This window comes from Ranitomeya variabilis, chromosome 4 (genome assembly GCF_051348905.1).
Source record: "Ranitomeya variabilis isolate aRanVar5 chromosome 4, aRanVar5.hap1, whole genome shotgun sequence".
NCBI classification, from domain to species: Eukaryota; Metazoa; Chordata; class Amphibia; order Anura; family Dendrobatidae; genus Ranitomeya; species Ranitomeya variabilis.
Genome location: NC_135235.1, coordinates 718,441,060 through 718,457,152, shown reverse-complemented (window position 1 = coordinate 718,457,152; position 16,093 = coordinate 718,441,060). Strand labels below are relative to the sequence as shown.

The 16,093-nt window shown below is 44.3% G+C and overlaps 1 protein-coding gene across 1 annotated transcript in view; it reads right to left on the bottom strand.

Annotated features, from left to right (window-relative positions):
• LOC143766587 (uncharacterized) overlaps window positions 1-16,093 on the bottom strand; it is a 925,271-nt gene that overhangs the window by 886,717 nt on the left and 22,461 nt on the right. The window lies entirely within an intron of this gene.

Sequence of the window (16,093 nt, the reverse complement as noted above, 5' to 3'; positions counted from 1 at the left end):
CAGCAACATCAGCACCCTTCTTAGTCAAATCAGTCAATGGTCTAACAACATCAGAAAAACCAGCTATAAATCGACGATAAAAGTTAGCAAAGCCCAAAAATTTCTGAAGACTCTTAAGAGAAGAGGGTTGCGTCCAATCACAAATAGCCTGAACCTTGACAGGATCCATCTCGATGGAAGAGGGGGAAAAAATATATCCCAAAAAGGAAATCTTTTGAACCCCAAAAACGCACTTAGAACCCTTCACACACAAGGAATTAGACCGCAAAACCTGAAAAACCCTCCTGACCTGCTGGACATGAGAGTCCCAGTCATCCGAAAAAATCAAAATATCATCCAGATACACAATCATAAATTTATCCAGATAATCACGGAAAATGTCATGCATAAAGGACTGAAAGACTGAAGAGGCATTTGAAAGACCAAAAGGCATCACCAAATACTCAAAGTGGCCCTCTTTATGCGAGCAAACAAATCAGTCAGCAGTGGCAACGGATATTGATATTTAACCGTGATTTTATTCAAAAGCCGATAATCAATGCACGGCCTCAAAGAGCCATCTTTCTTAGCCACAAAGAAAAAACTGGCTCCTAAGGGAGATGACGAAGGACGAATATGTCCCTTTTCCAAGGACTCCTTTATATATTCTCGCATAGCAGCATGTTCAGGTACAGACAAATTAAATAAACGACCCTTAGGGTATTTACTACCCGGAATCAAATCTATGGCACAATCGCACTCCCGGTGCGGAGGTAATGAACCAAGCTTAGGTTCTTCAAAAACGTCACGATATTCAGTCAAGAATTCAGGAATCTCAGAGGGAATAGATGATGAAATGGAAACCACAGGTACGTCCCCATGCATCCCCTTACATCCCCAGCTTAACACAGACATAGCTTTCCAGTCAAGGACTGGGTTATGAGATTGCAGCCATGGTAATCCAAGCACCAACACATCATGTAGGTTATACAGCACAAGAAAGCGAATAATCTCCTGGTGATCCGGATTAATCCGCATAGTTACTTGTGTCCAGTATTGTGGTTTATTGCTAGCCAATGGGGTGGAGTCAATCCCCTTCAGGGGTATAGGAGTTTCAAGAGGCTCCAAATCATACCCACAGCGTTTGGCAAAGGACCAATCCATAAGACTCAAAGCGGCGCCAGAGTCGACATAGGCATCCGCGGTAATAGATGATAAAGAACAAATCAGGGTCACAGACAGAATAAACTTAGACTGTAAAGTGCCAATTGAAACAGACTTATCAAGCTTCTTAGTACGCTTAGAGCATGCTGATATAACATGAGTTGAATCACCGCAATAGAAGCACAACCCATTTTTTCGTCTAAAATTCTGCCGTTCACTTCTGGACAGAATTCTATCACATTGCATATTCTCTGGCGTCTTCTCAGTAGACACCGCCAAATGGTGCACAGGTTTGCGCTCCCGCAGACGCCTATCGATCTGGATAGCCATTGTCATGGACTCATTCAGACCCGCAGGCACAGGGAACCCCACCATAACATCCTTAATGGCATCAGAGAGACCCTCTCTGAAATTCGCCGCCAGGGCGCACTCATTCCACTGAGTAAGCACAGCCCATTTACGAAATTTCTGGCAGTATATTTCAGCTTCGTCTTGCCCCTGAGATAGGGACATCAAGGCCTTTTCCGCCTGAAGCTCTAACTGAGGTTCCTCATAAAGCAACCCCAAGGCCAGAAAAAACGCATCCACATTGAGCAACGCAGGATCCCCTGGAGCCAATGCAAAAGCCCAATCCTGAGGGTCGCCCCGGAGCAAGGAAATCACAATCCTGACCTGCTGAGCAGGATCTCCAGCAGAGCGAGATTTCAGGGACAAAAACAACTTGCAATTATTTTTGAAATTTTGAAAGCAAGATCTATTCCCCGAGAAAAATTCAGGCAAAGGAATTCTAGGTTCAGATATAGGAACATGAACAACAAAATCTTGTAAATTTTGAACTTTCGTGGTGAGATTATTCAAACCTGCAGCTAAACTCTGAATATCCATTTTAAACAGGTGAACACAGAGCCATTCCAGGATTAGAAGGAGAGAGAGAGAGAGAAAGGCTGCAATATAGGCAGACTTGCAAGAGATTCAATTACAAGCACACTCAGAACTGAAAAAAAAAAAAAAAAAAATCTTCAGCAGACTTCTCTTTTCTCTCCTTTCTCTGTCAATTAATTTAACCCTTTTTGGGCCGGTCAAACTGTTATGGTTCTCAATGGCAAGAGAACATAGCCCAGCAAACATAAGAACTAGCTCTTGGAAGGATGGAAACTAAACTGACCATGAACTAAACCTGCCGCACAACTAACAGTAGCCGGGTAGCGTAGCCTGCGTTTTATCCCTAGACGCCCAGCGCCGGCCGGAGGACTAACTAATCCTGGCAGAGGAAAATATAGTCCTGGCTCACCTCTAGAGAAATTTCCCCGAAAGGCAGACAGAGGCCCCCACAAATATTGGCGGTGATTTTAGATGAAATGACAAACGTAGTATGAAAATAGGTTTAGCAAAATTGAGGTCCGCTTACTAGATAGCAGGAAGACAGAAAGGGCACTTTCATGGTCAGCTGAAAACCCTATCAAAAACACCATCCTGAAATTACTTTAAGACTCTAGTATTAACTCATAACATCAGAGTGGCAATTTCAGATCACAAGAGCTTTCCAGACACAGAAACGAAACTACAGCTGTGAACTGGAACAAAATGCAAAAACAAACAAGGACAAAAGTCCAACTTAGCTGGGAGTTGTCTAGCAGCAGGAACATGCACAGAAAGGCTTCTGATTACAATGTTGACCGGCATGGAAGTGACAGAGGAGCAAGGCTAAATAGCGACTCCCACATACTGATGGAAACAGGTGAACAGAGAGGATGATGCACACCAGTTCAATTCCACCAGTGGCCACCGGGGGAGCCCAAAATCCAATTTCACAACAGATATATTTATAGATAGATATATCTATAGAAACATAGATGTATCTATCCATATATTTGGCTGCTTTCACACATCAGGTTTTTGCCGTGAGGCACAATCCGGCAAGTTTTGAAAAAAACGGATCCATTTTTTTCCGCCGGATCCGTTTTTTTCTCATAGAGTTGTATTTGCGCCGGATTGCGCCTGATGGCCACACGTTTCATCCGTTTTTTACCGGATCCGTCAAAAAAGCTGTTTCCGCCGGATGGAAAACACATACAGAGGAACGTTTTTTCTGTCCGGCGAAAAAACGCACAGCGACGGATCCGGCAAAAAAACCTATGAAACTGAGCTGTGAAATGATGAATCCGGCCTTGGAATCCGTTTTTTCATGCATGTTTCCATTCAAATCATGCACATTTTCCGTTTATTTACTTATTTTCAAAAACTGCATTAAAACCGTGCATAAACCGCATCAAAACTGCACCAAAAACTGCATCAAAACTGCCCCAAAAACTGCATCAAAACCTGGTGCAGTTTGCAGTTTTGGTGTGGTTTTGATGCAGTTTTTGGTGCGGTTTTGATGCAGTTCTTGGTGCGGTTTTGATGCAGTTTTTGGTGCGGTTTTTGCGCAGTTTTTGGTGCAGTGTTGATGCAATTATGGTGCGGTTTTGATGCGTTTTTTTCAGTTTTGATGCGTTTTTTATGCAGTTTTTTGCACGGTTTTGATGCGTTTTTTAATTCGCTTTTGTTGCGGTTTTTGCGCGGTTTTTAGGCGTTTTGGTGCGTTTTTGAAAGGTAAATAAAGATGTATTATTGAACAAAAAAAAAAGATTTGTGATGTCATTATTGTCCAACCTCCTCTTTTACATTTGTCCAACCCACACTCCATTAAACACACAGACAGACAGATAGATGATAGATGAAATGGATAGACAGATCTACATATAGATAGATCTATAGATGCATACATCTATCTATTCATATATCTATCTGTAGATGTGTCTGGATAGATATGTCTATTGATAGATCTATGGATAGCGTAGGGTGTGTGTCCACTGTCCGGATTACATCCGAATGAGCTGCAGATTGGATGCTGTGTACTTGTAGTCCCATCGGATGATGCCTGCACACACACACCAAAAGACCCCCCCCCACACATCCGAACAGCCCACAGACCCCGCACACACCTGAACAGTCCCGCACAGCGCCGCACACATCCGAACAGCCCGCAGACCCCGCCCGCCCACACATAGACGCACACCGTCACCGCCCACACACTTCCATCCTCCCGAGCTGCAGCGTTTCTCGGACCCACATCCGCAGCAAAACTGCAGATCTTTTTTACATCTGCGGTTTTGCTGCGGATGTGCCCGACTCAATGAAAGTCTAAGGCCATGTTCACACATAGCGGTTTTTACCGCGGATCCGCGGCGATTTTGATGCTGCGGGTCCGCAGCAGTTTCCATTGCGTTTACATTAACATATAAACCCTATGGAAACCGCAAACCGCTGTGCACATGCTGCGGGAAAAACCGCGCAGAAACGCAGCGGTTTAAAACCCGCAGCATGTCACTTCTTTGTGCAGAATCGCAGCGATTCTGCACCCATAGGAATGCATTGAACCGCTTACTTCCTGCATGGGGCTGTGCCCACGATGCGGGAAGTAAGCGGATCATGTGCGGTTGCTACCCGGGGTGGAGGAGAGGAGACTCTCCTCCAGGCCCTGGGAAGCATAAATAGTGTAAAAAAAAAGAATTAAAATAAAAAATAATGATATACTCACCTCTCAGCGCTGCACGCGGCCGTCCGGTATCAGGGTTGGTGTGCGAGCAGGACCTGTGGTGACGTCGCGGTCACATGACCGTGATGACGCCCGGGTCACATGACCGTGACGTCACGAAGGTCCTTCTCGGCACAGCATCTTTGGAACTGGACCGCCGGGTGCAGCGCCGAGGAGATCGGGACGTCAGAGGGTGAGTATAAACCATTTTTATTATTTTTAACATTACTATTGATGCTGCATATTGCTGCATATGCAGCATCAATAGTATAGGAGTAATCCTGCAGCGGAAATCGCGGAACAAACCGCGATAAATCTGCAGGGATAACCGCAGCGGTTTTGCCCTGCAGATTTATCAATTCCGCTGCGGGAGAACCCGCAGAGCACACCGCAAAGTGTGAACATGGCCTAAAGGTGCAGAAACGCTGCAGTTCCGCACAAAAGAAGTGACATGCTGCGAGAAAAAAAAGCTGCGTTTCGGTGCGGCCTTTTCCGCAGCATGTGCACAACAAGTCTGCGGCTCCCATAGACTTACCGTATATACTCGAGTATAAGCCGAGATTTTCAGCCCAAATTTTTGGGCTGAAAGTGCCCCTCTCGGCTTATACTCGAGTCATGATCGGTGGTGGGGTCGGCGGGTGAGCACTGTCATATACTTACCTAGTCCCGGCGATCCTGGCGCTCCCCCTGCCCGTCCCACGGTCTTCGGTGCCGCAGCCTCTTCCCCTGAGCGGTCACGTGGGACCGCTCATTAGAGAAATGAATAGGCGGCTCCACCTCCCAAAGGGGCGGAGCCGCCTATTCATTTCTCTAATGAAGCGGTGCCGGTGACCGCTGATAGAGAAAGAGGCTGTGGCACCGAAGACAGGCAGGGGGAAGGAGCGGGACGCCGGGAGCAGGTAAGTATGACATATTCACCTGTCCTCGTTCCACACGCCGGGCGTCGCGCCATCTTCCCGGCGTCTCTCCGCTCTGACTGTTCAGGTCAGAGGGCGCGATGACGCATATAGTGTGCGCGCCGCCCTCTGCCTGATCAGTCAGTGCGGAGACGCCGGGAAGATGGCGCCGAGGAGCTGCAAGCAAGACAGGTGAGTATGTTTTTTTTTTTTTTTATTGCAGCAGCAGCAACAGCTATGGGGCAATAATGGACGGTGCAGAGCACTATATGGCACAGCTATGGGGCAACGGTGCAGAGCACTATATGGCACAGCTATGGGGCAATGGTGCAGAGCACTATATGGCACAGCTATGGGGCAATGGTGCAGAGCACTATATATATGGCACAGCTATGGGGCAACGGTGCAGAGCATTATATATATGGCACAGCTATGGGGCAATGGTGCAGAGCACTATATGGCACAGCTATGGGGCAATGGTGCAGAGCACTATATGGCACAGCTATGGGGCAATGGTGCAGAGCACTGTATGGCACAGCTATGGGGCAATGGTGCAGAGCACTATATGGCACAGCTATGGGGCAACGGTGCAGAGCATTATATATATGGCACAGCTATGGGGCAACGGTGCAGAGCATTATATATATGGCACAGCTATGGGGCAACGGTGCAGAGCATTATATATATGGCACAGCTATGGGGCAACGGTGCAGAGCATTGTATATATGGCACAGCTTTATGTGGAGTATCTATGGGGCAATGGTGCAGAGCATTGTATATATGGCACAGCTTTATGTGGAGCATCTATGGGGCCATAATGAACGGTGCAGAGCATTATATGTGGCACAGCTTTATGTGGAGCATCTATGGGGCCATAATGAACAGTATGGAGTATCTATTTTTAATTTTGAAATTCACCGGTGCCTGCTGCATTTTCCACCCTAGGCTTATAGTCGAGTCAATAAGTTTTCCCAGTTTTTTGTGGCAAAATTAGGGGGGTCAGCTTATACTCGGGTCGGCTTATACTCGAGTATATACGGTACATTGGTTGTACACTACACTGCGGATTTGATGCAATTCAGTGCGGCAAAAAACGCTGCGGATCTGCAATCAAATCCGCAACGTGTGCACACAGCCTTAGCATTTAGGGAACCTAGCAAAAAAGCCAAGCAAAAAACAAGTGTGGGATTGCACTTTTTTTGCCATTTCATTGCACTTTGAATTTTTTTCACATTTTCTGTTACACGACATGGTAAAACCAATGGTGTCGTTCAAAAGTAGAACTTGTCCCGCAAAAGATAAGCCCCCACATGGCCATATTGACGGAAAAATTATGGCTCTGGATAGAAGGGGAGCGATAAACGAAAACAAAAAAGCTCCAGGGGTGAAGGGGTTTAGAAACATGGATATGGACATATCTATCTGTCTATCTATCTGTCCTATCCCTCTATCTGTGTGTAATGGAGTGTGGGTTGGACAAATGTAAAAGAGGTTGGACAGAAATGACATCACAAATCTGTTTGAAGCTAGAGGAGGGAGGGGAGGGAGGGGTTGGGGTGTGTTTTGGAGTGGGTGTGCTAGGTTCGGGCTTAGAGGACAGTGCAATGCATCATGGAACTTGTAGTATTAGAGCACAATAACTCAGAAGAAAGGAAGTTGTCTATTAACCCCATGAGAGCTGAGTCCAGCACTAAAGTGGGCTGCTACAGCATGATAAAAGGTAATATTGCTAAAATAAACACAGTAGATGTTTTCAGTGGCACATAATAGTAAGATTTATGAAAAAAAAAAAAAAAAAAGGTTATAGTAGTGGACAACTTCTTTAATGTTTTATAAAAAGTTTTTTTTTGCAACAGCTATTTCAGTTTCATATATCTAATAACTGTTGGACACAGTAATGTTTCTGCCTTGAAATGAGGTTTATTGTACTAACAGAAAATGTGCAATCTGCATTCAAACTAAATTTGACAGGTGCATAAGTATGGGCACCTCACCAGAAAAGTGACATTAATATTTAGTAGATCCTCCTTTTGCAAAAATAACAGCCTCTAGTCGCTTCCTGTAGCTTTTAATGAGATCCTGGATGAAGGTATTTTTGACCATTCCTCTTTACAAAACAATTCCAGTTCAGTTAAGTTTGATGGTCGCCGAGCATGGAAAGCCCTCTTCAAATGATCCCACAGATACCGCCGTTGTCCCTGCAACCACCGTGAATTCCCCAGACCGCCTGCGTTGTCTTCTGGGAAAAAATGGTGGGCGCAGTGTGCCGGCCGAGATGTACCGGCTGGCACCCGCCAACAATAGGAAATTTTTCCTATTGGTTCATTTGGATTACTTTGAAAGAGCCTATCACAGTGATCAAAATAAAACAAATAGTAAATCAATCCTGTTTTATCACTCCCTTAGTAAGGTAAAAGTGATAAAATAAAAAAGTATTTATTTCCATTTTCCCATTAGGGTTAGACTTGGGCTAAAGTGAGTTGGGCTAAAGTTGGTTGGGACTAAAGATAAGGTTAGGGTTGGGGCTAAAGTTGTAGTTGGGGTTAGGGCTAGGATTACGGTTAGGTTTGTGGTTAGGGTTATGGTTGGGTTTAGGGTTAGCAGTGTGTTGGGGGTTAGGGCTATGGTTGGGGTTAGGGTTGGAGTTAGAATTGGGGGGCTTCCACTGTTTAGGTACATCAGAGGATCTCCAAACACGACATGGTGCCACCATTGATTCCAGCCAATTTTGTGTTCAAAAAGTCAGATGGTGCACCTTCCCTTCTGAGCCCTGCCATGCACCCAAGCAGTGCCTTTACCCACATATGGGGTATCGGCGTACTCAGGAGAAATTGCACAACAAATTATATGGAAGGGGACAGAGGAGGAAGCGGCATAATTAATAAATGAGCTCAATAATAACACCTGGGGGATTACCTTTACATCACAAATTAATAAAGAAAAAATTATGTTTCCTGATTTAGAGATCGGCCATAGTGGGGAAAAAATGATTACAAAAATCCACTTCAAAAATGTGGATTCAACTGGCTTTTTAGATTTCAAAAGTGCACAGTACAAGAAGTGGAAGGTTAATATACCCCACAGCCAATTTTTTCATATAAGAAAGCATTGTACGAGAGAATCTTATTATGTAGCTCAGTCTAAAATTCTAAAAAGAAAATTTAAGGAAAAAGATACCCCAAAAATTTGATAAATGGTTCATATAGGGATAACCAAAATAAAAAACACAGGAGGAATGTTTAAAAGGAAAAAATAGGAAGGGGGATAATTTGACTGTTGGTAAAGAAAAAAGCTAAGATCTCTGGAAATTGAATTTTGTGAGAAAATTCAATAGGGGAAATAAAGTCATAAGAACTGTGCTTTCAAAATATTGGTATATCTTGAAAATATCTCCATGATAAACCAGGGATTACATATAGAAGGGGGGGAAACTTTAAAAAACAATTGGATTAAAAAAAAAAAAAAAACATTAATAAAACTAAGGATCAAATTATATGTGGTCTTCTTCAAGGAACCAAATTTTTTAAATGCAACTCCATAAAATGTTGTACCTGTGGGATCCTAGATCACGGGGCTAAAACTATCAAATGTAATAATACTGGTGATGTTTTTGAGATCTCACAAAGACTCACCTGTAGTAGTTATCATGTTGTATATATCACCACATGCAGTTGCGGTTTGCAATATGTGGGACGCACTGTGCAGACACTGCGGTCCCACATTAATGGTCACAGAAATGGAGCAAAAAACAGCTTTTTAAAACAGTCTCTAAAGGCATCTGCTAATTAAACATAACATTTTTAACATAAAAGTAACCCCAGTGGAGCAGATACCTTCTGGTGTTGCAAATAGGAATGCTCTTTTAAACCGGAAAGAAACATTTTGGATATATCATCTGGGAACATTATATTCAAATGGATTGAATGATATCATAGAGTTTAAAAAGTTTTTTTCTGTGTTTTTTTTTTGTTTTTTTTCTTGCATCTGCTGCAAGGTTGGATCAATCAGTGGGTGTCTTCCTGAATTTGGTACACACCCCAAATCAAGTTTCTGAGGCTGGGATAAAAGGTTTGCTACTATATGTGTAATTGAATTTTATACTAGTAGGATTTGTACTGTGTTTTTAGGATACCTGAAGGAGGATATATACTGTATCGGAAATAGGTTGTATCTCCTCTTTTAAGTTATCAAATAAAAAAATATGAAATATCATCTTTGGATTTGAGTCCTGGAAAGTGCTGCCATTCATGGTCTGGATGTGCTTTTCTTGATTTACCTTTAAAAAAAAAAAAAATAAATAAAAGGTCTCTTCTGATCCTATAATTCACGTGGCTAACAACCTAAGTGATGTGTAGGATAATTGCTTTAGCTGGATTGTAACGCTCCATATTATTCTGTTAGAATTTTAATGATGTATTCCATTCACTTGCATTTAATAATATACATTTTATAATATTCTGTAGGAAATAAGAATTGTAATGATATATAGCAGTTGTAATGCTTTTTATATTATTGAATTGTCTTGTGTATACATAAAATCTGTGACTGGACCATTCCGAGATGTAATTATTTTCAGAACCATAAAATCTTTTCAAACTTTTACAATATTGCATCTCTCCTTTTTCACAAACCTACAAAACACACACTTTATACTTGGGAAGGTGATTTGAAAGAGCTGAATAATAGATTTATGGGCCATATAAATAAGATGCCCAATCGGTGAGAATCACACTATCAAATAAGAATGACAAATGATCTGATAGGTATATCAAACTCATAAAATACTGCATACATAGTGAATACAAACCCAATCAACGAGAATCGCGCTATCAAATAACAATGACAAATGATCTGATGGGTATATCAAACTCATAAAATATAGGGAACAGCACAAAGGATGGTCTGATAGGGGAGCGGGAGTGTGTTTGTAGAGGGGGCAGAACACACAGTTTTTGATAGGGCATGGCACCTGTCATATTAAGTTTGATGAATAATATGTAAGCTACACTAATTTTTTCAGTCAGGGCCATTGACACCGTAGACTGGCATCCTTCAGAATGACAAATCTGTGTCCCACAAGATGGAGCCATGCTGTCCTGTAGAGAGTCACTGGTTCCTTGGATGTATATCTGTATATGGAGGTATATGTTATAGAGGCGCATAAATCCTCTTTTTATAGTTTACAACCTAGCACAGGAGAAGAGAGCGGTGTCACCCACTGGCACCAATCATGGACCCAGGCTTCAGGTGCTTAGATGACGTGCTTGATCATGCTAATGGTGGTTAGGCTCTTAGTGGTCAGGGCTCAGAACTCTCTTTATAAAAGTCCAAGACTGGGGAACTCCTAACTCTTCGATGGAGAAATTCATAAGTGTCAGTACTCTATGGAACAGTTGCCTACCTTCTCCTTCTGGTCACCCCACTGCCTTTCTGCCTTCTTCGGTGCTACTGATCCATCCCCCTCAGCGCTTCTAAACTCACTCTGCATGCCACCTTGGGTCAGTGACTTCGTCATCCACCACCTCATGTTCCACCACCAAATCCTGTTCCTCCTGACTTGGTAACTTAACAACCTGACTTGTCAACAATTGTGCCTCATCATCATCTTCCTCGTTAGACAAAATGTGGGTACTCTAAGTTTTGTGCATCATTAAACAGAAATTCCAAGAGAGACAAGGGAATAATGCAGGTTGAGAGGCCACAATCAAGAAATTATGTTTTATAGAGCTGCTTGGAGTATCCTAGTGTGGGATCACTAATCTCCTGTGACTCAACATAGGAGGATCAGTGTGAGGATTAAGTGATTCAGACACTTGGCTGGTGAGACTGGACCATGTGGAAGACTGGGTTGTGCTGCCAAGCATGCTGAAAACATCTGCTATCCAACTGACCACTTGTTCGCACTGTTGTGACTTCAGAAGTGGTGTACTTTACCTACCTGCAAAGTGGGACAGAAACCTAGGTGATGTAGATGGGCGTAGTTCTTGTGCTTCAGCAACTGGCGTGGTCACATCTGCTCCATATCCTCCATCATTAGCACCTCCACTTCCCCGATCTTTACCGCACGCATTACAAATTTTCTAATTGCTAGGTCTCTGGAAACCAAGTTTATTTTTGATAAAACAAAAATTGGTCACCTGCAGCAGTCAAAGCGGTTTTTTTGGGAGTTTAATATTACCATAATGTAACACAAACCACGTAAAAATGCATGAATGACAAATTAAATCCAGAAAAATTTCTCAACACTTAATTTTAGTGTTATATACCTCCAGAATGCACCACAAAGCACGTAATACTCTATGGATAACACTATAGTCTATTTTTTCACCCACCAAAAGAATATGGTCAACTGCCAATGCTATATATTTAGCAACGGACAGCAAAGCACTAAGCCCTGCCTAGAGGCAGTATTCAGCCACTCTCCCTGCTTATGCAACTGTCCCTCCCTAGGCTAAATGCAGAATGTATCTGATACAAATAAAGCACAAGATTAGCCCTTACAAGGACTGTTAATAGGATGGTTCATCTTTGGCACCAGTATCAACACTACAGGACTTCGTTATACTGTGCACAGAAAGGCCTGCACAACGACACTCTTCTTCCAATAAGAACGGTCCCTGAACAGTGCACTGGCGTCAGTGTGCCAAGTGTGGTGGCACCTGTTCTTTTATAACCCCTGATTATATAATACAGCCAATCACAGTAATGCCACTACCGAGATGACTAAGGCATTAAAGTGACTGGCAGGAAATCTCCTGCATGTTTATTCGCTATGTAACAGACACCAAACATGCGGAGTGGGGATTCGAACTTCAAATCCGAGCAATGACTAATGCTCACCGAATATTTCCAACCACGCAGATATTCAAGTGGTATCCGAGTATCACAGAACAAGTTTGCTCATCCCTAGAATTACCCTTTCTCATTTAACCCCTTAACGACCGCCGATACGCCTTTTAACGGCGGCCGCTAAGGGTACTTAATCCACAGCGCCGTTAATTAACGGCACTGTGGAAAAAGTGAATAGCGCCCCCCAGAGTCGGATTTTCTCTGGGGTCTCGGTTGCCGAGGGTAGCCGAGACCCCAGAGAACATGATTCGGGGGGGTTTTACCGACCCCCGAGTTGCGGTCGCCGGTAATTAACCGTTTACCGGCGGTCGCAACAAAAAAAAAAAAAACGCGATTTGCCGTTTAATTTCTCTGTCCTCCGATGTGATCGCACATCGGAGGACAGAGAAATGTGGTCCCCGATGGCCCCCAATACTTACCTACCTCCCCCGGTGCTCCTCGTGTCTCCCCATGGGCGCCGCCATCTTTCTTCCGGGAAAAAATGGCGGGCGCACGCGCAGTGCGCCCGCCGCCCGGATGTTCTTTGGGGTCTCGGCTGCCGGGGGTAGCCGAGACCCCAAAGAACATGATCGGGGTCGGTTTGCACCGACCCCTGCTTTGCGATCGCCGGTAATTAACAGTTTACCGGCGACCGCAAAAAAAAAAAAAAAAAAAAGCGATCAGTTATTTCTCTGCCCTCTGATGTGATCGCACATCAGAGGACAGAGAAATAGGGGGATTCGGGGACCCTATCATACTCACCCGGGGTCCCTGGGTCATCTTCTGTCTTCTCCTGCCAGCCGGCTTTTTCATCATGGCGGGCGCATGCGCAGTGCGCCCGCCATCTGCTGCCATCTGCCGGCCGGCAGGAGAAGACAAGTTGGGGCTAAAATTAGGGTTAGGGTTAGAGTTAGGGTTGGGGCTAAATTTAGGGTTAGGGTTAGGGCTAGGGTTAGGGTTAGGCTACTTTCACACTAGCGTTTTTTGGCTTCCGTCGCAATGCGTCGTTGGAGAAAAAACGCATCCTGCAAAAGTGCTTGCAGGATGCGTTTTTTCTCCATTGGCTTGCATTAGCGACGCATTGCGACGGATTGCCACATGTCGCATCCGTCGTGCGACACAAAAAAAACTACATGTAACTTTTTTGTGCGACGTGTCCGCCATTTCCGACCGCGCATGCGTGGCCGGAACTCCGCCCCCGCCTCCCCGCACCTCACAATGGGGCAGCGGATGCGTTGAAAAAACAGCATCCGCTGCACCCGTTGTGCGGCGCTTACAACGCTAGCGTCGGTACGTCGGCCCGACACACTGCGATGGGCCGAGTACGACGCTAGTGTGAAAGTAGCCTTAGGCTTCTTTCACACTTGCGTCGGTACGGGGCGGTCGCAATGCGTCGGCCCGATGTACCGACGCACGTTGTGAAAATTGTGCACAACGTGGGCAGCGGATGCAGTTTTTCAACGCATCCGCTGCCCAGTCTATGTCCTGGGGAGGAGGGGGCAGAGTTACGGCCACGCATCCGCGGAAATGGCGGACGCGACGTACAAAAAAAAGGTTACATTGAACTTTTTTTGTGACGACGGGGGCTAAAGTTATGGTTAGGGTTGGGGCTAAAGTTAGGGTTGGGGCTAAAGTTAGGGTTAGAGTTGGGATTAGGGTTTGGATTAGGGTTGGGATTAGTGTTACGTTTGGGATTAGGGTTGGGATTAGGGTTAGGGTTGGGATTAGGGTTAGGGGTGTGTTGGATTTAGGGTTTTGATTAGGGTTATGGTTAGGGTTGAGATTAGGGCTGTTTTGGGGTTAGGGTTGTGATTATCGTTAGGGTTGTGATTAGGATTATGGATCGGGTTGAGATTAGGGTTAGGGCTGTGTTGGGGTTAGGGTTGGAGTTAGAATTGGGGGGTTTCCACTGTTTAGGTACATCAGGGGGTCTCCAAACACGACAGCCAATTTTGCGCTAAAAAAGTCAAATGGTACTCCCTCCCTTCTGAGCTCTGCCGTGCGCCCAAACAGTGGTTTACCCCCACATATGGGTTACCAGCATACTCAGGACAAATTGGACAACAACTTTTGGGGTCCAATTTCTCTTGTTACCCTTGTGAAAATAAAAATTTGGGGGCTAAAAAAATCTTTTTTGTGGGAAAAAAAATATTTTTTATTTTCACTACTCTGCATTATAAACTTCTGTGAAGCACTTGGGCATTCAAAGTTCTCACCACATATCTAGATAAGTTCCTTGGGGGGTCTATTTTCCAAAATGGGGTCACTTGTTGGGGGTTTCTACTGTTTAGGTACATTAGGGGTCTGCAAAGGCAACATAACGCCCGCAGACAATTCTATCAAAGTCTGCATTCCAAAATGGCGCTCCTTCCCTTCCGAGCTCTGCCGTGCGCCCAAACAGTGGTTTACCCCCACATATGGGGTACCAGCATACTCAGGACAAATTGGACAACAACTTTTGGGGTCCAATTTCTCTTGTTACCCTTGTGAAAATAAAAACTTGGGGGCTAAAAAATCTTTATTGTTAAAAAATATATATTTTTTATTTTCACGACTCTGCATTATAAACTTCTGTGATGCACTTGGGCATTCAAAGTTCTCACTACACATCTAGATAAGTTCCATGGGGGGTCTAGTTTCCAAAATGGGGTCACTTTTGGGGGGTTTCTGCTGTTTAGGCACATCAGGGGCTCTCCAAACGCGACATGGCGTCCGATCTCAATTCCAGTCAATTTTGCATTGAAAAGTCAAATGGCGCTCCTTTGCTTCCGAGCTCAGCCATGCGCCCAAACAGTGGTTTACCCCCACATATGGGGTGTCGGCGTACTCAAGACAAATTGTACAACAGCTTCTGGGGTCCATTTTCTCCTGTTACCCTTGGTAAAATAAAAATTTGGAGGCAAAAAGATCATTTTTGTAGAAAAAATGCGATTTTTTTATTTTCACGGCTCTACGTTATAAACTTCTGTGAAGCACCTGGGGGTTTAAAGTGCTCACCACACATCTAGATAAGTTCCTTAAGGGGTCTAGTTTCCAAAATGGTGTCATATGTGGGGGGTCTCTACTGTTTAGGCACATCAGCGGCTCTCCAAACGTGACATGGCGTCCGATCTCAATTCCAGCCAATTCTACATTGAAAAAGTAAAACGACACTCCTTCTCTTCCAAGCTCTGCGGTGCGCCCAAACAGTGGTTTACCCCCATATATGGGGTATCGACGTACTCAGGAGAAATTGCACAACAACTTTTGTGGCCTAATTTCTCCTGTTACCCTTGTGAAAATAAGAATTTGTGGGCGAAAAAATCATTTTTGTGAAAACAAATGCGATTTTTTATTTTCACGGCTCTACGTTATAAACTTCTGTGAAGCACTTGGGGGTTCAAAGTGCTCACCACACATCTAGATAAGTTCCTTGGGGGGTCTAGTTTCCAAAATGGTGTCACTTGTGGGGGGTTTCCACTGTTTAGGCACATTAGGGGCTCTCCAAACGCGACATGGCGTCCGATCTCAATTCCAGCCAATTCTGCATTGAAAGTCAAACGGTGCTCCTTCACTTCCAAGCTCTGCGGTGCGCCCAAACAGTGGTTTACCTCCACATATGGGGTATCGGTGTACTCAGGAAAAATTGCACAACAAAATTTGTGGTTAA